The sequence below is a fragment of the Mustelus asterias genome, chromosome 16 (assembly GCF_964213995.1).
Source record: "Mustelus asterias chromosome 16, sMusAst1.hap1.1, whole genome shotgun sequence".
Taxonomy (NCBI): domain Eukaryota; kingdom Metazoa; phylum Chordata; class Chondrichthyes; order Carcharhiniformes; family Triakidae; genus Mustelus; species Mustelus asterias.
The window spans coordinates 90,249,234-90,272,511 of NC_135816.1; positions in this window are offsets into that span (position 1 = coordinate 90,249,234).

Sequence of the window (23,278 nt, forward strand, 5' to 3'; positions counted from 1 at the left end):
ACCTAAGAGTGAAACACTGAGTAAATCCAAGGTCAAAGTAAAAGATAGTAATAGTTCTCGTGGAACATTTCACGTACACTGCCTCAACAAGCATTCCAGAAGACAGACAGCAGCATAGGGTTAGAGACAGAGTGAAGTTCCCTCTGCACTGTCTCCATCAAACTACCCCAGGGCCGTTGCAGCAAAACAAAATATAGATTTCCTTTCCATGTACACTGGTCTGTCATAATCTCTCATGGCAAACTTTCGGGTATGTGTACCTGTATAACGTACCCAGCACAGGCATGGCACTGGATTAGATAATTTCGATTCTCTTGAGACTGCATGCAGCAAGCACTCACACGACTGGCACAGTATGATGTGAGACACGAACTTAATCTCCCGCTACGCACATCTCACCAAACAATCCCATTAATTTTCATGGTAAGATAGATCTGTTTGGGTTCGTCATCAAAAGATGAGAGATTGCAGTTTTGAATTTTAAATCGAAATTTTATGTGGGAGCAAATTATTACAGTTTGGATTCTGCTCTGTATATTTTCCAAATGGGATGGAACAACATACCTTGTTATGACGATGCACCGATTGGATGTAAAGCAGCCTAAAATATTTGACCCCTTGTTTCTCAGGCTCTTCACCCGCAAGCTCAGGCCCGTCCTGATATGTCGAAGGAAGGCATATAATTTATCAACTGTTTCCACATCTTATCTTTCAAGTGCGTTAATACATCTCAATAATAGCATAAGTTTTCCAGGATGAGGGGTCTGCTATTTAAGACTGAGACTGTGCAAATCTCCTATACTTTCTCATCAACAATCCCCATGATAGATGCAGGACTTGGTTACGTGCAGAGTAAATCTCGCACGACATTGTCTCATTAGACACTGCAGGTGTAGGGAAAATGCGATCAGTGGTTTTGTAAATGTTTCCCGACGCTGTCCGATAGAAACATTGACTGTACATGTACAAAACGGGGTTAAACACACTGCAAAGCTCCCGCTAAGCAGTCTACACCATTCAGTCTCAGAGCAGGTGCATTGCAGACCTTCGATAAAAAATAAGTCTACTTCGACAGTTCCACTCAGAGGGTAGTGAATATTTGAAGTTCCCTATCCCAGAAAGCTGTGATGCCCAGTCATTGAGCAGATTCAAGGCGAGAGCTGATTTTCCTTTGGATACTGAAGGAATCGTGAGATATGAAAATGGATTTGCACAATGAATTTAATGTAAATGATCAACCATGCTATTGTTTAATAACTGAAGGCATTCCAGGGGCCGAGTGGGCTGTTCATGCTGCTTACACTTACAATGCCAACAATGGAAGACATTCTGAAACTCACTATTAGAAGTGAGCACTCCTGAATTAATGAGGGAGCCTTAAGTCTTCTCATAATTTCCATGTTAGTTTAAATACTCCTCTCGCAGTTGGCGTTATTTTCACTTGTTTATGAGTTTTAGATGATGTTCAACTCGGAGCGTCTAGATACGTCTGTTAGAGGGATTGGAGATTGATGGCTGGGTCAGTATCAGTTGGAGGCTTTTTATCATTTGGAACAGTTGTATCGGTTGGCTGTATGTATTATTCAGAAGGGCTGTATTATTCGGTTGGTTTATATCTACTGAAAGATCTCTACCTGCTGGAGTGTCTATATCCATTCGAGGCTCTGACTCTATTTGGATGGTGCGTGCAAGTTGGAGAGTCTGTGTGCGTTGGAAGAGTTATCGTGGTTGAAGTAATTGCATTGCTTGGAGCTGTTTGTTACTTAGAATTGGATTGAGGTTTTGCATCCAATTGAGGTGTTGAATTCTTGTGAGAATTTTTATCCCGTTGATGTGTTGAATCAGGCTGTGAGGTTGAAAGTGTTTCGCATACTGAGGAACTGAAAGCTCCAGTTCACAGTTCCAAGAAAGTTATTTAATCGCTCATGGATTTTTCAAATTTATGGAGAGCAGACACATCAGAGAGGGTTATGGTGTATCCTGAGACAGGTAGTTTGACTTTTTGAATGTAATGACTTCATGGTCATATTCGAGAGAAGGACCTGGAGATACTACTGAATGCGTGTGAATGGACATTACCATTGATTAGAGAATACAGCTCCCAGCTATACTAACTATTTAACGGGTTCAGAATTTTACAATCGCTGGATGTTTTCCAATCTATCTCACCACATATTCTTTATGCTACAGGGATTTAATACCCTGAGGAATCGAATTGCCTATGCATATTTTTTATTTGAAACTAAATGAAGTTGCAAACTCAGTATCAAGTTGATTTTAAAACGTATATATTAATGGTTTTGTGAATGTATCACCTTCTAGTTTAAAACAGAGTGATGACCTGCAGTACGAAAGGGCACATCTCTTCACAGGGAAAATGCTTCTGTAATGTTTTTTGTCTCAAACAGTAGTCTAAACAATCCTTGCTGTTATTCGTGTTTCTGGTAAGTAATCATAAGAAGTGAAGTTGTGTATATCTCTGTGTGGAATGCATCCTGGCGTTATCCTCCGCCTGAAAATGTTACATGCTGATTGAAGTGTCTTACATATACAGACACCCGATCAGTTATATCATTTAGTTAAAGAGTACAATAAAAAACAAATAAATCACCGTTGGTATAAAATTTGAAGATCGAAATAAATATTACTGTTTAAGTTCATTGCTAATTTAAATTATCCATATGTAGAAATGCAGTGTCACCTTGCATGAAACAGTCACGGATAGGCGTACTGGTAGAATCTGTTTGGTGGAATTTTGCTGCCTGTGTCACTGACAATAGTGGGCTATCTGATGTTATTGATCCAGTATCAATCGAAGTATCCATATGCTTTGCGTTGTGTTGAATGCTTCTCTATAATGACAGTGAAATACCTGACCCCATTATTGGGAAAACCTATAAAAATATAGCTGCAGTGCATAAACGCCAATAACCAAAGTGGAAAAAACTAACTTCGCTGACCACGTCATCATGGGAATATCTGACAGTTAGACTTGGATTGAATGTGGCTTGCTAATTGGAATCGAGTGTGTTGGTTATATTTTTTAAACTAATTGTTTGTGATGATGTGACCTCCCTATTCCATGGAGCTGACTGCCTTTTTATGGAGGTAAATAAGTTGCAAAGAGAAAAAGTTTACCATCTGATCTTGAATATAAAATTAAATGACGGCACAATATTTAGCACTGCTGCATCACAGCACCAGGGCACCGGGTTTAATTCCGGCCTCGTGTGACTACGTGCATTTACTCGTTCTCCCAGTGTCTGCAGGGGTTTCCTCCCGGTGTTTCGAATGCCTCCCATAGTCTAAAGATGTGCAGGTTAGGTGGATTGGAAGTTGAAGCTCAATGTAATATTAGGACCTAATATTATTGGTGACCTGCATTGTTACTCTAAATGCTTTGTGAAATATTAAAACCGAAGTCATTCGAGATATTTCAGATGCTTGTTCTGCGATGATTTTGTTTTGAAAAATACAGTTTCAGCCAAAATGCAACATTTAAGACAATGTGATTTATTCGTTGACTGCTCTCTGTGTTTGGTTGATCCATACACCACCTGCACCAATCTTAATCTTAAACGCAATGTGGCCTATTCCTGTGAGCAGATACACCGACAAATGAGGAGCAGTCATAATTTTAAACGGTCAGCGGGCACACCGAAAACAGTAATTAATGACATTAACCAACTAGTAAGGGTGGAAATAAATTGTTCACTTATTTCATTGTTGCCACCATTCTGGCTCAATTGCTTCTCCAGTAAATTAGTACGTGCTGTAATTTGGAGACCAAAACTGCATTCAGTAGTTGCATTGTGACCAATGTTTTATATGAGATTAATTTCAGTTGTTTGTTTATTTTTAATTCATTTCTCTGGAACTGAGGTTGGTTTGCAATCTGGTGACCTGTGGTGTTACAAAGACCGCTCGTGAGCATGTAAGTTTAAACATCTTTACCTATCGACTCTATTTGTTGAACAATTTTCTGTGGAGTATTCGGAAAGATTAGTATCTGATCAAAACACAGTAACTGCCGTTCAGTCTTTATTGAACTGAAATTGTTCCTGCAATACTCACTGTCGATGTTCATCAATTAATATAATGCAAATGTTCGATATTTTGTTGTCCTATTACTCTGTTCTCTCAAGATAGAACACTATGTAAGTTTAGAAATAACCAGTCTGACCTCAAATTCTTTACGTAAATACTGAAAGACAGTGATTACAATTGTCTCCTCGTGAAACACCACTTCACACTTTCCACCAATCTTCGTAATGTCTTTATCCCATAATTCATGTTTGTTGTTCCCTTGCGGTCCATTCGGTACCTGGATCGCTAATTCTATTTGTTCTAAGACTAGTCATGAGGGTGTTATTTTGTATCTAATTGAAATCCTTAAAAAATCCAAGTAATTGTATCTATCATTGTAATCTAAAGCTAATGGCTATGCAATCATTAAATCAAGTTTGTTTTTGGACTATATTCTGACCACGTTATTAATATTGTGTGCTTCTAGTTCTTTGTGTTTATCATTTTTGAATGCATATTCTATATTTCTAACATATATCAATTCTTTGAAATTGTTATATTCTGTTTTAAATGCAAGAACGAATTATCTTTCTGTCAGTTTTCTGACATGCTCCCACTTTTGCACTTTAAATATTACTATTCAATTGATAATATTGTCTGCGATATACCTGTGTGATATTTTGTCATAAGTTCATGCAACGTTTCGAAATCTCAAACTCCGCATTATCAAATGTCCCTGAACTTTCCACACGAAGAGCTTGCATTGATTAAATCTACTGTTCCTTGACAGTTTTCTTCCTCCCCTTAATGATTTCTCCCAACTGTCTCCAAGTCCTCATCCGCCAGTATGTTCTGCCTGTAGAATACGTGATGTGCTTCCTTCTGAGCTTGAAGCTGTTCTCTCGCAGTTCATTTCGACATTTGTCCATGTCAGTCTCTGTCTAACAAAGATCCTGCAAAACTGAGCTGTCTTTAAGCTCTGAATGGATTGAATCTTGTCTGAAAAAACATCATGAGACCATTTGCCAAACAGTACCCCTTCACAATCAGCGGTGGGACATTCCGAGGACAAATTCATTCATGTTGATTGTTTTACTATTAAATCCAAATGGAACTCCTGTCTTTATTTTTAGTTCTGACGTGAGTATTTAAAACCCACCACAGATAGCTCGTTTTGATGCTATGCCGATGCATAGTTGTAAATCTGTGTGTAGAGTTTGGTTGTTAACATTGGGAACGTAGAGAGCTTATATGCGTGCAAGATGTGTTGGATTTGTGCAGGGTATGTGTAGCACTTCTAACTCTACCAAGCCGTACAATGAACAATTCTTAGTTTCAATCGTTTTTGGCTTCCTGGTACTTATTCCTTTTTTAGTTTTGAAGTAAAATATATCAGCAACTTTGCGTCTCATTTCCACCAACTTCCTCTTGCCTGCTCGGGCTCGACGAATTCATCTCCTTCCTTCGATGTATCGCCCTCCATTTAACTGTTTTTTTTTTCTCTTCAGCCATAGCTTCGAAAGCTCCCTTGATTTTACATCCCTCCTCCCCACTTCCTGGCCACATTGCAATCCTCGCCAATTCCCACACGTCCATTTCACTCCATGGATATTGAAGAAACGTTGTTATTGCTGAGCAGACATTCACGTCTACACTCGTTAAGTGGACTGACGAGTGTCCCAACAACATTTCAGTTGCTGTTGCTTGAATCTCTGCACCTTCCTGGTTAAAATTGTGGAATTACCCTGTCTTCACCTTTCACCTTGACAGTCTCCACAATCTTCACATTTTTACAATTTCCAGCGAAGTTCACCACAAAAATATTCCCCTTCTGCCATTCCGCTGCCTCCATTCCTGATAGTTTTTCTCACTCCTTCAGTTTTGAAATTGTATTAAATGAGAATGTATGTTCTATTATTTGAGTTAACAACACTTTGCGTGATGTCCTTGCAAATTCCCCAAACCCCAACATGGTCGTACAACTCTCAGCAAATTCAAACTTGATTAATTTAGAATTTCTCACAACTGAGGTTCACATATTAATCAATCATCTATCTTCAGTTGCTTAGATTTTTGAAGCCTTGTGAAGTTCATGTTACTGGCCATCAATCGTGATCTTGTTAGCCCGATTTAAAGACAAGATGGCATCTTCTCATGCTTTGCTAACATATAATGAGTATAATGTAAAACCTCCCCATTGTTTTCGAAGTTCATGCAGTACAACATTCGATTTAATTATACAAAATGAAATGTTACTACCTTATCCTACCTATAATCCTCAATTACACGCAACATTTGTTCATCTGCACCACTTGTGGTGCCCGTTTATGAGGGGAGCGTCCGATCCTGAGTGGGGTGACTGGTCCTGAGAGGAATATCTGATTTTGAGAGGGGTATCTGATCCTGAGAAGGGTATCTGATTCTGAGAGGGTTTTCTGATCTGGAGAGTGGTATCTGTTCCTGACAGAAGTGTCTGATAATGAGAGGGATGTCTGATCCTGAGCACTTGTTCTGTTCATGAGAAGTTGTGGCTGAAACAGTATTGTTGAAAATGTGGAAATCTTGTGCCATGAGACTTCTTCCCAAGATTCGAGACCAGGATGGGGTCCAATGATTGGTTGGTGGAGACTTGATGGTTCTGATGCCAGATGTACATTTGTCTGGTCAGAAATCTAATGGGGGAATGATGGTCAGTCCAAGTTGAAGATGTAAAACAAGCAAAACAATATCAGAGACCATCAGCCTCATTAAAAAAAAAACTTGAAATTACCCAACTGGCTTTTGGGAGATTTTGCCTGATTGATTCCTATATTGCCTCCAGTAGATACAAGCGTGGCCCAGATGGAGCTGATTTAATGATGGTGATGAGCTCTTTAAAGTTTCAGAATCTTGCCTAATTCACACGTTTTGGTTCTAAAATGCTCTTGTCATTGTCCTGAACAGATATGGAAGATGTTTGATTCGGAATGACCAGCCTCTTCTTTTTATCTCTTCCAGTTAAGTTACCAGGAATTGTGATCTTGACCCGGGAAAATGCGACCTTTTGTACTTGCACCACTCTCTACCTAGTGGCCATGACTGTGGCGGACCTACTGGCCCTTCTCACTGTGGTCATTCTGACCTAGATCAGTTCTTAGTATTTCTCACTGTGTTTCCTGGTAATCACCGTAGTGTTTAGTTTGAAACATGTTCAGATTGGTGCAGCCACAGACTGCTCTGTCTGACTCACCGTCACCATTTCCTTTGATCGATTTGTGCTCATTTGCTGCCAGAAGCTGAAAGCAAATATTACACTGGAAAAACAGCGGCTGTGATTCTAACACCAACCTGCATTGTGTTCTGTTTAAAGAACAAAATCCTGGTACTTTACCAATAGACCTACAGTGATATTCAACAATGTACCATTTTTCTGCAAAACAAAGCGAAACACTTTTATCAATCCACTATGGATAGGATTTTCCTGGCTTGATAGAATTTTAAAACAATTTCAGACATACATCTTAATTTGGTTTGTCAACGGTCCGACAGTCAGATACATTTTAGTGACCAGTCGAGTCCATAAGGGACTGAGGAGTCAAAGTAAGGGAAAAAATACCAGTGACCCAGAGATGGAGAGCAGAAAGAAGTCTATGAGTTTACTTCTCACGATATCTAGGATCTTCACAATCCTGTGGTCAGTATATTTTCTGAGCTTCTTTTATGTTGAGATATGACGATCTCCTTACATCACCAAATCTGAATTTAGATGTTGAATCGTTTGAGAAGGTGCTGCTGAAATTAAATTGCTGCACAAACACATTTATTTATTGGGTGACTCAGTCCAAGTTCAGAGAGCAGCTCAAGAATGTGTTTAAATATCCAGTTACATCAATTGTCAAGCTAATGGTAGAAGAAAACAACTGAGAAGAATTCAAAAGTGGCGCCGAGTGTTGTCAGTCAATAAAGGAAGGATGGATGTCATCATTATGTTGTGACTGGACGAGCAATGCATAGACAGAGCAAAAAGCTGTGGATCCCTGGCTTGCACCTCAACACAGCAGGTGGTGAAATTTTTCATTAATAAAAAAAGACAGGAGTTGAAGACCGAATGGTAATCATGAATTCTAAAAGAAAATTTCACTAATGTGATTTAGGAAACGAAATCTGTCATCTTTGCCAGGTGTGGTCTGACTTACATGAAAACCCATATGCACAACAAAGTGTTTGATTTGGAAATGCCCTCAGAAATAGCCGGGCATAAACTCAGTAGCTTCAAACAGCTAACAATTATAAAAGGGGTGAAACATGATAGACCATCCAACATCTGACCAGACACTTGAAGCGACAATGATAAACTCAGCACTCCTTACTAACCTCCGGGATCATAATGTTAAAAGTGAAAGAACTGTCTTACACGCTAGTGAAGCAATAGCCTGGCATAGTTACGCTTCAGGAATTATAACTTACTGATCATGACCCAGACGCTTCAATCGCCATTCATAAATATGCCCTGAACGAGAAGCAGGACAAACCCAGCAGAAGTGGCAACACGTCTTATATGCTCAAGAAACCTATTGATTAGAATGCACCTCAACCCCCGTCCCCGACCCATGCTTTGCTTAGATGAAGAATCAGTAGTCCTCCTTGTTGACCAGTTAGAGTACCCGGTGAGGATAGCAATGTCCAAGAATTTACTTCGGGTGGAGGTTATCAATGTCCATCAGCGAAAGTGGCTCCGTAGCATCACTGCTAAATCCACTGGCCAGAAAATCATGAAGTAAAATCATATGTGCCCATCTGTCCATGACATAATGGATATGGGTAACCACAGCATAGGTGTTTGGTAGATGTTAATCCCCTCCCCCCATACAACCACACACACACACACACACACACACACACACACACACACACACACACGTCATATGTTATTTTGCACTGTTATCATGATAAGTGGGTCAGGGTTGGAACAGGTCTCGCAATTCACAACTGGGCACTGGACAACAATAGAAACATACAAACAGAGAAACTCGAAGCAGGATATGCCACCTAGTCCTTCGAGCCATCTCCAGATTTATTTTGATCATGGCTGATCATGAATTTCAGCATGCTGATCCTTCCTTACCCCCATTGCCCTTTATACCTTTAGGCCCAAGAGCTACACCTAATCTCTTCCTGAAATGAGACAATGTTTTGATTTGATTTGCTTTGATTTATTATTGTCACATATAGAGTGGAAACAATTGTTCCTTGCGCGCTATACAGACAATGGAGGCCATCTATAGAGATAAAAGCCAGTGAATGCAGAATGTACTGTTATTGGCATAGCTAGGGTGTAGAAAATTATCAAGTTAATGCGAGGTAGGTCCAATCAAAAGTCTGATGGCAGGAGGAAACAAGTTGTTCTTCTGTCGGTTGTTACGTGGGCTCAGAATTTAGTATCTTTCTTCCGGGCAGAAAAAGGTGGAGGAAAGTATGTCCGGGATGCGTGCAGTTTTTAATTACGCTGGTTGCTGCGCCGAGGAAGCGGCAAGAGTAGACAAAGTCAATGGATGGGAATCTGGCTTGCGCGATGGATTGGGCTACTTTCACAATCTTTTGTAGCTTCTTACAGTGCTGAGCAGGGCAGGTGCCATACCAAGCTCTGATACAACCAGAAAGAATGCTTTCTATGGTACATTTGTAAAGTTGGTGACATGCCAAAGTTGGTCTCAACTACTATTGTGGCACTGAATTCCGTACATTTACAACCCTCTAGTTGAATAAATTTCTCCTCAGCTCAGTTCTGAAAGGATTACCCTTTATCCTCAAACTATGACTACTCGTTCTTGACTCCACTGCCATTGGAAACAATATTTCTAAATCCACTCTCTCTCTCAATATATTAAATTTGATCAGTTTCTATGTGATTGCCTCTCACTCTTTTAAACTCCAGTGAATGAAATCCTAACCGACTTCGTCTCTCCTCATATGCCACCCCTGCCATCCCAGGAATCAGGTTGGTACACCTTCGCTGTACACCCTCGACAACAAGAACATCCTTCCTGAGAAAAGGATACCAAAACTGAACACAAAACACTCCAGGTGCGGCTTCAAAAACACCCGATAAATTGCAGCAAAACATCGGTATCTCTATCGGCAATACCTCTCTCCATGAAGGCCAACGTACCATTTGCCTTCTTATGCTGGCTGTACCTGCGTGCTGACTTTAAGTGACTGATGCGCAACGACAACAAGGTCTCGCTGAGAATCCACTGCTATCTATTTACACCCATTCAAGAAATAACCTGTCTTCCTTTTATCACTGTTGGAATGAATAATCTCATATTTATGCACATTATACTGCATCTGCCATGCATATACCGACAAACTCAGCCTGTCCAAATCACGCTGAAGCATTTCCGCATCCTACTCATAACTCACTATCTACACAACTTTCGACCATCTGCAAATTTGAAGATAATACATTTAGTTCCCTCTTCCAAATGATAAATATATAATTTGAACAGTTTTGGTTTTAGCAGAGATCCAACTTGTCACTGACTTTCAATCAGAAAAAGGCCCATTTCTGCCAGCTCTTTGCTTCTGATCTGCTAATGAGCTTTTTTTATCCATATCAAGACATTACCTGCAATCCCATTAGCTTTAACTTTATATTGTAATCTGTTCTGGACGATCTTGTCGAAAGCCTTCTGAAAGTCTACATAAACCACATCCACTGCTTCTCTTCGGTCAACCTTACTGGTTACATCCTCAAGGAATTCAAATTGAATCTTCAAGCATGATAGCCCCCGTGCAAATGCATGCTGACTTTGTCTGATTATACCTCTGTCTTCCAAATGTTGAGTTTTGAAGTCCTTGATGATGGACTCCAGCAAATTTCCCAGTATTAAAGCTTGGCTCACTGATGTATAGTTCGCTGTGTTCTCTCGTCTCCCATTTTTTGAATTGCCCGCTTACATTAGCAATAAGGCACAGTGTGCGACCAGCTTTTGTAGAATTGTACTCAAGTACAAACGTTCATCTCATGACTAAGCATATCTCCTCCTCTAACGTTACTAGCAAACCAGGAGATCAACCCTGGTTCAATAAAGAGTGCGAGAGAGCATTCCAGGAGCAGCAGCAGGCAATGTTAAACCGAGGTTTAAACATGGTGATGCTACAACACAGAACTACCTGCATGTCAGCGCATACGTTTAGTAAGTAATAGATAAAGCTAAGTGATTCCAAAGCCAATTAATCGATCTAATATCTACAGTTCTACCATATTGAGCTGGATATTTAAACAATTGACTGAAGGATGATTCTCCACAAATAGCCCCAGCGTAAATTCTGGGTCGCCCAGCAACCAGTCCAATAAACAAGTCTGAAGAAATTGCAATGAGCTGAGAATAACTGATATTGATATCAAGGCGTCATTCCGCAGTGTGGCATTAAAGAGCCTCAGCAAAACGGAATTCATAGCAAATCAGGGGAAACTGCAAACCAATTGGAGTCAAACCTGTCACAAATAAAGATCGCTTGGGTTATTAGACAGCAATCATCTCAAATGCAGGACATCACTTAAGATAATCTGTAGGGAATGTCCTGGGCCCAACTACCTTCAGATGTTTATCAATAATATTCATTACATTACATGGTCGGATGTGAAGTTGTTCGCTGATGATCGCACAATGTTCAACCTCATAGCAACTCTTTGGTTCCTGAAATAGTCCATGAACAAATGCACGAACACTTGAATGATACACTGGCTTGGGCAGAAAACTAGCAGGCATTATTTACGCCGCATAAGCCCAAGGCAATGACTATATACCGAGTCGATGATCCATCGTGGCCTTCTCTGGAGGTCCCCAGCACCAAAGATATCAGTCTTCAGCCAATTTGATTCCGTGCACGTAATATAAGGAAATAGCTGAAAAATTAGATACTGCAAAGACTATTGGGCCTGGCAATATTCTAACAAGAGTACTTAAGACCTGCCCTCCAGAACGTGCCGTAACCTGAGTCAGACAGTGCCATTAGAGCAACTAGACTGGCAACTACCTCGCAATGGGAAAAATTGCGAAGATATGCCCTCTTCACACAAAGCAGGACAAATCAAACCTGATCAATTACTACTCTATAAGTCTACATTCAATTATCAGCAACAAGATTGATAGTGTCATTAAAATATGATATCAATATGATATTTTTATCAATATCCCTTTTATTGTGCATAGGTTCCCCCAGCTCCTGATATCTTTGCCATTTCATTCAAACATGGCTAAAAATGCTGAACTCTAGAGGGGAGCTTAGAATAACTGATGTTGACATCAAGGCGTCATTCCACAGTGTGGCATTAAAGAGCATCAGCAAAACGGAATTCAAAGCAAATCAGGGAAACTGCACACCAATTGGAGGCAAACCTGTCATAAACAAAGATCGCTGGGGTTATTAGACAGCAATCATCTCAAATGCAGGACATCACTGAAGATAATCTGTAGGGAATGTCCTGGGCCCAACTAACTTCAGATGTTTATCAATAATATTCATTACATCACATGGTCGGAAGTGGAGTTGTTCGCTGAGGATCGAACAATGTTCAACCTCATAGCAACTCTTTGGTTACTGAAATAGTCCATGAACAAATGCAATAACACTTGAATTATACACTGGCTTGGGCAGAAAACTAGCAGGCATCATTTATGCCACAGAAGCCCAATGCAATGACTATATGCAAATTGAGTGAATCTGCCTATCATCCCTTGACATTGGTTGCACTAGCATCGCTGAATTTCCAATATTAACAACTTGGGAGTAACCGTCGAAGAGAAATTCAAGCGGGCCAGCTCTATAAATACGATGGCTACAAGAGCATGCCAGAGACTGTGACCCTACGAAGAGGTGTTGACCGTTGTTGAACATTAACAGATATGTAATGAGATATTCAGTTTTTCTGAACTGAACGATATTCCAGTGAGGACGAAAGATTCTAACAGGTTGGAAATGCACCCGTGGCTAAGTGAGGAGTTTGAAGATAATACAAAGGCAAAAAAAGTCATAGAATGTTACAAAGGCCACTGTTAGTTTGGGAAATTGGGAAAGTTTTAAAAAACGACAAAGGGTTACTAACAAGGAATAAAAAGTGCAAAGGTAAATGAAAAAAGAAATCTAGCACAAAAGATAAAAACAGATAGCATGATCTTATGTAGCATATGAAAAGACAGACAATGCCTAAAGTCAACTTCGGTCTCTTAGAGGAAGGGACTGGGGATTAAGTAAAGGGGAACACAGAGAGACGTAATCAATATTTTTCCAACAAATGTGTTGGAATGCATTGTTAAGGAAGCAGTAACAGGAAATTTGGAAACTGAAATCGCGATCCATCATAATCAGCATGGATTTGTGAAGATTAATTCATGTTCATCTAAGTTGCGAGATAATGTAACTAACAAGCAAATGGGGATAATGGGGATCATGTAGATGTAACGTACCCGGACTGCTAAAGTAATTTGATCAGGTGCTATGCAGAAGTTAATACACAAGGTAAGATACCATAGCATTGGATACAATATATTACCTTGGATATAGGATTCGCTAACTATCAGAAAGGAAAGAAGGGGATCAATGTGTCTTTGTTTATGTTTGCAAGCTTTAAATAGTGCTGTGCCACAGGAATAAGTGCTCGGACCCCAACCATTTAGAAATTACATTCACGAATTGGATCCAGGGATAGAATGTTCTCTCGCCAAATTTGTAGGTGGCACTAAATCAGTGGGAACGCAATTCGCAATCAGGAAATTAGAAATTTGCTGATAGATAGGCATAAATTAGGTAGGTGGGGAAAGGTATGGCAGATGGAATTTAAATGGAAAAACGTATCCTTATCCATTTTTTTGGGAGGAATAAAAATACAATTTATGATGTAAAATGAGAGAAACATCAAGATGCTTTGGTGCAGAGGGATTTGGGTGTCCTGGTGCATGAACCGCAGAAAGTTAGAATTCAGGTGCAGTGGCGAATAATCAAGACAAATAGAATTTTGACATGCATTGCGAATGGAAAGTTTGCACAAGTAGGGGAGTGCTTTGGCACTTGTGTAAGGTATTGGTGTGACGGCATCTGGAGTGCTACATGCAGTTTTGGTCCGCTTCATTGAGGAAAAAGCTCTGCAGCCTCCCCACATCTGGTCGTGAATGATGGTTGGGGGTTAAACAACTCACTGGAGGAGGAGGCTCCACAAACATCCCTATTTTCAGTGATAGAGGAGTCTAAAAAATCAGTGCAAAATATACGGTTGAAGCTTTCGCAGCAATCTTCAAAATGAAGTGCCGAGTGCGTGATTCATCCCAGACCCCTCCGGATGTCCCCAGCATCATCGATGCCAGTCTCCTGTCAATTTATTTCACTCTATGTGTTATCAATAAAGGGCTAGAGACATAGGATAATGCAAAGGAAATGAACTCTGACAGAATTTCAACAATAGTACTGAAAATTTGTAGTCCAAAACTTGCCATTCCCCGAGCCACTTTTATTTGCGTAGAATTACAACATCAGGATCGACCTGTAAATTTGGAAAATTTCCCAGGTATGTGCTGTACACAAAAAAAGCTTGACAAATCCAACGCAGCAGATCACCGCCCCATCAGGCTACTGTCGATCATTAGTAAAGTGATGGAAGGGGTCATCAACAGTGCTATCAAGCGCCGACTGATGAGCCAAAATCTGCTCAGTGACGCCCAGTTTGGGCGTCGCCAATGTCGCTCAGCTACTGACCTCATTACAGCCTTCGTTCACTGACGAAAGAGCTGAATTCCGGAGGTGAGTTGAGAGTGACAGTGATTGACAACGAAGCCTAATTCAACCGAGTGTGGCATTAAGGAGCCCTGGCAAAACATGAGTCACTAGGTATCAGGGGGACAAATACTCTGCTGGTTGCAGTCATATCTGACAGATAGGAAGATTCTTGGAGTTGTGGGGGTCAGCCATTTGAGCACTCGGACATCTCAGCAGGAGTCCCTTGGGGTCGAACTCCAGGGGCAAACATTTTAACTGCTTCGTCAATGACCTTCCCTCCGCCATGAGATGAGAATCGGGTATGTTCGCCCATAATTGCACAAAGTTCAGCACGATTCGCTCAGGTAATGAAGCATTCCAAGTTAAAATGAGACAAAGTTTGGACCATATCCAGGTTTTGGCTGACAAGTGGCAAGCAACATGCGTGCCACATAAATGCCAGAAAATGACCACCACCAGTAAGAGACAAGCGACCAACCGTACCTTGGTACTCAACAGTATTCCCATCACAGAAACCCCCACTGTCACCATTCCTTGTGTTATCATTGAACAGAAACCCAACTGGACTCGCGACAGAAACACAATGTTTACAAGAGCAGGTCAAAGACTCGCATTACTGCGATGAGTTACTCAACTCCTGACTCTGCAAAGCCTATTCACGATCTACAAGGTAAAGGTCAGGGATGGATGGGATATTCCACCCTTGCCTATGTTGGTGCAACTCCAGCAATATTAAAGAAGCTGGACATTATCCAGAACAAAGCAGCCCGCAAGATTGACACCACATCCACGTTCCTTCTACCACCGACACACAGAAGCAGCATTTTTCACTGGTGAGAAGCTGCACTGCAGATATTCACCAAAGATCCTTAGACAACCCCGTCAAAGCTCAGGACTACTTCCATCTTGAAGGACAACACCACAACCTGCGAGTTCCCCTCTAAGCCATTCAACATTCTGATTTGGAAATACATAGCTGTTCTTTCGCAGTCGCAGGGTCAAAATCCTCCAATTCCCTTTTTTCTGCCATTGATGGGTCAATCCACAGCACGTGGGCTCCAGCGTTTCAAGAAGGCAGCTCACCGCCACCTTCTCAAGAGCAACTAAGAATGGACACTACATGATGGCCAGCCAGCGATGCCCAAGTCTCACGAATGAAAAAGATAAGCTAAGTTCTGCTCAGACACTCGAAAAGGCTCAGCATATTCACTGCATTTGTATTGCAGTCCCGTTTCTGGTGTCAAACTCAGCGTGAGCCCTGAAATTTGAAAGAGCAGGCTGATTATTGGTGTCCAACGAATTCCACACTTTCACTGATATAGAACCCACGCTCATTGCATTCCACTTCGCCATGTATCTTGAACTGGAAATTCGACTTCCAAAGAATGAAAAATAAATGTTCATAATGCTTGAAATGAACGCCGGATTTCTCTGCACATGTTTTACCATTGAAGGTGTTCCTTATTTGTTCAGTGGATAGCCCTGCTGAAGGCAATGGGCAACTATTTCTTGTTAGAATTGATCACACAATGTTGCAAACGTACTTTCAAATCAGAAATATTGGACTAATTAATCAATTAACTAATCAATTAACTATGCCCACATACACTTGCCGTCACTGACAGATGCAGAATGAGGCTCACACCCCGAGGCAACTCCATTCACTGACAGAGAAGAGTTGCAATTCTGAACTACAAGCTGTAGAGTGTTTGGCTGTCAGATGCCCTAATAGTTGCACGTTCATCAATACAGCAGAGACAGAGAAAAATAGAATGAATCATCACACACTTTCATATATTAGAGAGAGTGAACAGGTTCAGAGGCGAATCGTCTACTCTAGCCTCTAGGTTACGCTGCAGTTGCCCTCTTTCAGTATCACTGACATGATATTACGTCGTTCAATACTGAAAGGATCTCGCGCGCATACACCCGAGATCAAATTTTCATTCAGTCTGTGACATAGTTTCTACATGAGCCATGCGGTCCATGACTTCGAGCCTCTGTGAGTCATAGAGTCATAGAGGTTCACGGCATGGAAACTTCGACCCAACTTCGGCATACTGCACTTTTTCAACCACTAAGCCAGTCCCAATTGCCCGCGTTTAGCCCATATCCCTCAATATCCATCCTACCCATGTAACTGGCTAAATGTTTTTTAAAAGACAAAATTGTACCCGCCTCCAGTACTAACTCCGGCAGCCTGTTCCAGACACCCACCACCATCTGTTTGAAATAAATGTCCCTCTGGACCTTTTCGTATCTCTTCCCTTTCAGCCAAAACCTACACCCTCAATTTTAGAGTTCCCTAATTTTGAAATAAGATGTTGTCTATCTAACTGATCTATGCCCGTCATTGTTTTATACACGTCTCTCCGATCACCCCTAAGTCTCCTGGACTCCAGGGAAAAGAGTCCCAGTCTATCCAGCCTCTCTTTATAACACAAACCTTCAGGTCTCAGTAACATCCTCGTAAATCTTTTCCGGCTCTTTCTGGTTTAATAATATCATTACTATAATACGGTGACCAGAACTGTACACTTTTTTCAAAGTGTGGGCTCACCAATGTCTTATACAACTTCAAAAACAACTCCTGTATTCACTGTTCTGAGCAATGAAACCAAGCATGCTAAATGCCTCTTCATCACCCTGCCCACCTGTGACTCCACTTTCAAGGAGATATGAAACAGTACTCCTCGATCTCGTTGTTCTGTAACTCCCCCCAGCAACCTGCCATTAACTGTGTAAGTCCTGCGCTGGTTCGATCTACCAAAATGCATCATCTGAATTAATGCATCATCGCTATGATCTAAATTAAGAACCATCAGCCATTCATCAATCCACTGGCACAATTGTTCAAGATTCCACTGCAATCCTCGATAACCTTCTTCGTTGTCCACTATGCCACCGATCTTGGCGTCATTTGCAAACTTAGTAACCATGCCTCCTAAATTCTCATCCAAATCATTAATATAAATGACAAATGTCAGTGGAATCACCACTAATCCCTGAGGCACACCGCTGGTCACAGGCCTCCATATTTAAAAAAAAAATCTTTCCAACAACCCTGTCTTCAGTCATCGCGCCAATTTTGTATTCATTTAGCTTCCTCATCCTGAATCCCGTGATGTTTAACCTAATGCAAGAACCTACCATGCGGTACCTTGTCATCGACTTTGCGAATGTCCATGTAGACATCATCAACTGCACTGCCCTCATTTACCTTCGTTTCTCTCCTTCAAATAACTCAATCAAATTTGTGAAACATGGTTTTCCACCAACAATGCTGACTGTCCCTAATCAGCCATTGCCTCTCGAAATGCTTGTAAATCCTGTCTCTCAGAACAACTTCTAACAGCACAACCACTTACAGGTGTTAGGCTCATTGGCCTGTAGTTCCTAGACCTTTCCCTGCAGCCTGATTTAAACAAATGCACAATATTTACCACCCTCCAATTTTCAGGTACCTCACCTGTGGCTGTCCAGGATTCAAATATCTCTGCGAGGCGACCCGAAATTTCCTCCCTAGCCTCCCAAACTTCCGGGAAAACAGTTAATCAGTTCCCCGGGATTTATCTGCATTGATCTGCTTTAAAACTTCCATCACCTCCTTCCCTGTAACATGTACATTCCTCAGAACATTATTATTTATTTCCCCAACTTCCCTAACATGAATGCTTTTAAAAAACATAAAATACTGATGAGAAATATTCATTTAGGATATCTTGTGGATCCGCATATAGTTGACATTGTTGATATTTAAGAGACCCGATTCTCTCCCTAGCTACCTTTATGTCCTTCATGTATTTGTAGAAAATCGCTGTATTCTCCTGTGCCTTATCTGCCAAGCAATCTCGTGTCCCCTTTTTGCCCTCCTGATTTCGAGCTTAACTCTACTCTTACACTATCTATATACTTCAAGTGATCCACATGATCCCAGCTGCCTATTCGTGTTATGCATCACCTTCTTCTTGTTGACCAGGGCCTCAATATCCCGAGTCATCCAGGGCTCTGTACTTCACTCTTTAAAAAATGGGCTTACATTGAACCCTGGTCAAAACACTTTCAAAGCCTCCAACTTACCAACCATCCCTCTGACTGCCAGCAGATTCCCTCAATCCACTTTTGAATTCTCATCTCTAATACCATACAATGTGAATATAAGCACTGTTCAGATGAACACAATGCCTTAAAAAGCATTGAAAGCTAAATTATCTGATACGAAACAAAAGTCCGTCCAGCTGAAAACTGGAATATCCCACATTAAACGTAGCTCCTGAATATCCTGACTCCTATGTTAATATATTATCTCCCTTGGTATATCTTCCCACAAAACTTAGTAAATTTACTATCGACTGATCGAAACCCTCTTGTTAACTCAAAAGAAGAATCATAAAGACTCGAAACGTTATCTTTGTTTCTCTATCCACGGATGCTGTTAGAACACTGCTTCTGCCAAGACTTTTCCGGATCTTCAGAGTGCTACCAGCATTTTCTGAACACTTCAAAATACAACATTAACTGCAGGTTTAGATTTATTCACGTTGGTGCACTATCACACTGGTAAGAAGTACAGAAAGAAAATGAAGTGAGTGTAAAATTGTGAAATCAATTCAAATAAATACAATGGTGGTTCATGAATAACATGTGTAACTACCATGCGGGAGACTGGATTTAATTTCTGTTCCATACCTATTCTCTTACAACGTCATATTTCCCATTTCATCAAAAATATTATTCCCTATAGCACCTTCAATGGAGCAATTTTGGGATCCCTGCACTAGAGTGAGTCTGGCCTTGAACGCATTAACATTTATTTTAACACCTTGCTGCCTGTATTTCTTTTATTTAAAAGATTAACTTCGTGCATGGAATCCGATTGATCCGAAATGAGGAAGTAGTACAGGTCCATGCATCCAGCAGTGATAAGGAACGTAAATCCAGCAATAAATCAGAATCACATCAAGCAGATTACTTTTTCCAGAATTGTTTTGAGTGGCGATCAGTGTCATTTTCTTGGTGTTTATTGTTGTAGTATTTGATTTGAATTGATTTATTATTGTCATATCTATTAGATTGCAGTGAAATCTATTGTATCTTCTGAGGTATGTAGACAATGCATACAATGGAGTAGGAAAGGGGAGGGTGCAGAATGTAGTGTTACATTCATAGCTAAGGTGTAGCAAAAGATCAACTTAATGCAAAGTAGTTCCATACCTAGGTCTGATGGCTGCAAAGAAGAAACTGTTATTCAATCGGTTGGTAAGTGTATTCAGACATTTATATCTTTCTCCGACTGAAGAAAGAGGAAGAAAGTATATCCTGGATGCGTGTGGTCCTTAATTATGATGGCTGACATTCCTAGGCAGCGGGGAGTATATGGGTAGGAGGCTGGTTTGAATGATTGGCTGGACTTCGTTCACGACCCTTTGTAGTTTCTTGTGGTCTTGGATAGAACAGGAGTCATCCCAAGATGTGATACAACCAGGAAGGATGCTTTTTTGATGCAGCTGTAAAGGTTGATGAGATTCATAGCTGACATGCCAAATGTCCTTAATCTTCTGAGAAATAAGTGGGGTTGGTCGGTTTTCTTAACTGTAGTGTTGGCTTGGAGGAACCAGGGCAAATTATTTGTGATCTGGGCTGGGAAATATTTGAAGCCCTCGACCATTTCTACTTTGACCCAATGATGTAGAAAGGGATACACCCTCTATTTCGCTTCCTGAAGTCCATGTCTTTCTCCTTCGTTTGTTGACATTTAGGGAGAGATTATTGTCGTCGCAAGAGTTCACAAAATTTTCTATATTTTTCCTGTACTCCGACTCATCATTGTTTGAGATCCGGCTCACTACGGTTGTGTCATTAGCAAACTGGAAAATCGAGTTGGAAGGAATTGAGCCACAGAGTCATAGATGTATAAGGAGTATAGTAATGGGCTGAGGACATTGAGGCCATGGCCGAATAGTAAAACAAAAAGGACGAATTAAAAATCAGTTGTCCCTTGCAGGTTAGAATCCAGCCAAGTATTTTTCACTTTTCATCCTTCGGTTTCGAATTTTGGAGCAAATCGTGCTCGACACAGAACTATATTTATTGCCATTCAACAACAGGTGATGATTTCCTTATTCACGAAATTCCTGCTATAAATGCAGCAGAACATCAGCCGAATTGGTGAAAGTCTTCTTTCTCACCCTCTTTCTTTTTGTCAAAGTCGTCCTATGCCCAGTTATATGTCTATCTGCCTGTGTGCGTGGGTGCATTTGTGCCTGCTTGTGTGAGTTTTTGCCGCTGCGATTTGCTCTTTTTTTTTGGTTACTGCTCCTGTGTTGTTATTTCTTTACTGCGCGTATGTCAGATGCTCCTGATCAAGTACCCTTTCAATTCCTGTCTGAAGTTATTCCTGAAATTATCTACTACCACCTATTCTGCGGAAGCATTCCAGCCCAAAAAATCTGAGTGGAAATGTCCCTGCTACCGTTCTCTCTCTATATGCACCTCACTTGTCATTCAAGACGCCTGGTTTTAGTGAGCTACAAACAGAGGGAATGTTTTCTCTGTTTACCGTCTCCTAACCTACATTGTCTGGAAAATCGCTATCACTATGGCTATCCTCTAAGTTCCAAATAAAAGAACCCGAACATCCCAACAACCCCTCAGAACTGCAGAATGTATGCTTGAAAGCCTCCCAGTAAGCACCCTCTCTTCTCTTTCTAGTGCCTTTGCTGTAGAGTGGTGACCAGCATTACCCATAGCAATGGCAGTAGTTTTTGGGGTTATTCGGGAGGCACGACAGAAACTCATCCCAAGGAGGACGAAATATGCTCAGGGAGAACGAGGCATCTATTGCTGCAGAGGGAAGTCAAGGACAGCATAAAAGCAAAAGAAAACATCATACAAAGTGGCGATGATTAATAGGAAGCTAAAGGATTGGGAAGCCTTTAAAAGCAAGCAGAGGACAACTAAAAGTGCAATAAGAGGGAAGAACATGAAATAAGAGTGTAAGCTAGCCACTAATATTAAAATAAGATAGGAAGAGTGTTTTTCCATATATTATAGGTAAGACAGAGGCACAAAGTGGACATTGGACCATTGGAAAATGAGGCTGACGAAGTAATAATAGGAAACAAAGAAATGGCAGAGGAAGTGAATAATTACTTTGCTCCAGCCTTCACGGTTGAAGACACCAATGCGATGCCAGACCTCCAGGAGAATCAGGGGGCAAAGGTGAGTGTAGTGGCCATCACTAAGGAGACCGTTCTGGTGAAACTGAAAGGTTTGAATGTAGATAAATCACCTGGAAAGGGTGGCCTACACCCCAGTGTACTAAGAGAGATAGGCGTGGAAACTCTGGAGGCATTGGTGGTGATCATGCAGAAATTAGTAGACGCAGAGAAATGGATAGCACCTAATGTAACACCGCTGTTTAAGAAGGAAGGGAGGGAGCAGACGGGAAATTATAGGCCGGTTAGCGTGACTTTGGTCATTGGAAAGATTTGAGAATCCATTATTAAAGATGAAATTGCGGAGTATTCGGAAGTGCATGGTAAAATAGGACTGAGTCAGCACGTTTTCGTCAAGGGGAGGTCACGTCTGACAAATCTGATAAAAGTTATGTGAGGAGGTAACGAGGAAGTTAGGTAAAGGAAAACCAGTGGACGTGATTTGTTTGGATTTCCAGAAAGACTTTGGCAAGGTGCCGCATCGGAGACTGTTAAATAAGTTAATAGCCCATCGTATTAATGGCACGATCCTGGCATGGACAGAGGATTGGCTGATAGGCAGAAGGCAGAGAGTGGGGATGAAGTAGTCTTTTCCAGGATGGCAGCGGTGATGAGTGGTGTCCCTAACAGGTCGGTGCTGGGACCACAAAATTTCACAATTTACATTAATTATTTGGAAGAAGGAACTGAAGGCACTATTGCTAAGTTTGTAGACTATGCAAAGATATGTAGAGGGACAGGTAGTATTGACAAAGCGGCGGTGGGGAGGCGGGGGGGGGGCGCTGCAGAAGGACTTGCACAGGTTGGGAGAATGGGCAAAGAAGTGGCAGTTGGAATGCAATGTGGAAAAGTGCAAGGTTATGCACTTTGTAAGGAGGAATGGAGGCGTAGACGCTTTTCTAAATGGGGAAATGCTTCGGACATCAGAAGCACAAAGGGACTTGAGAGTCCTTCTCCAAGATTCTATTAAGGTTAAGGTATAGATTCCGCCAGCAGCTTGGAAGGCAAAGGTAATGTTAGCATTCATGTTGAGTGGACAAATGTTGTCATTTATCTCAAGAGGCTTGGAATACAAAAGCAGGGATGTACTTCTGAGGCTTTATAAAGCACTGGTTAGGCCCCATTTGGAGTACTGTGAGCAATTTTGGGCCCCACACCTCAGGAAGGACATACTGGCACTGGAGCGGGTCCAGCGGAGATTCACACGGATGATCCCAGGAATGGTAGGCCTGACATACGATGAACGTCTGAGGATCGGGGGATTATATTCATTGGAGTTT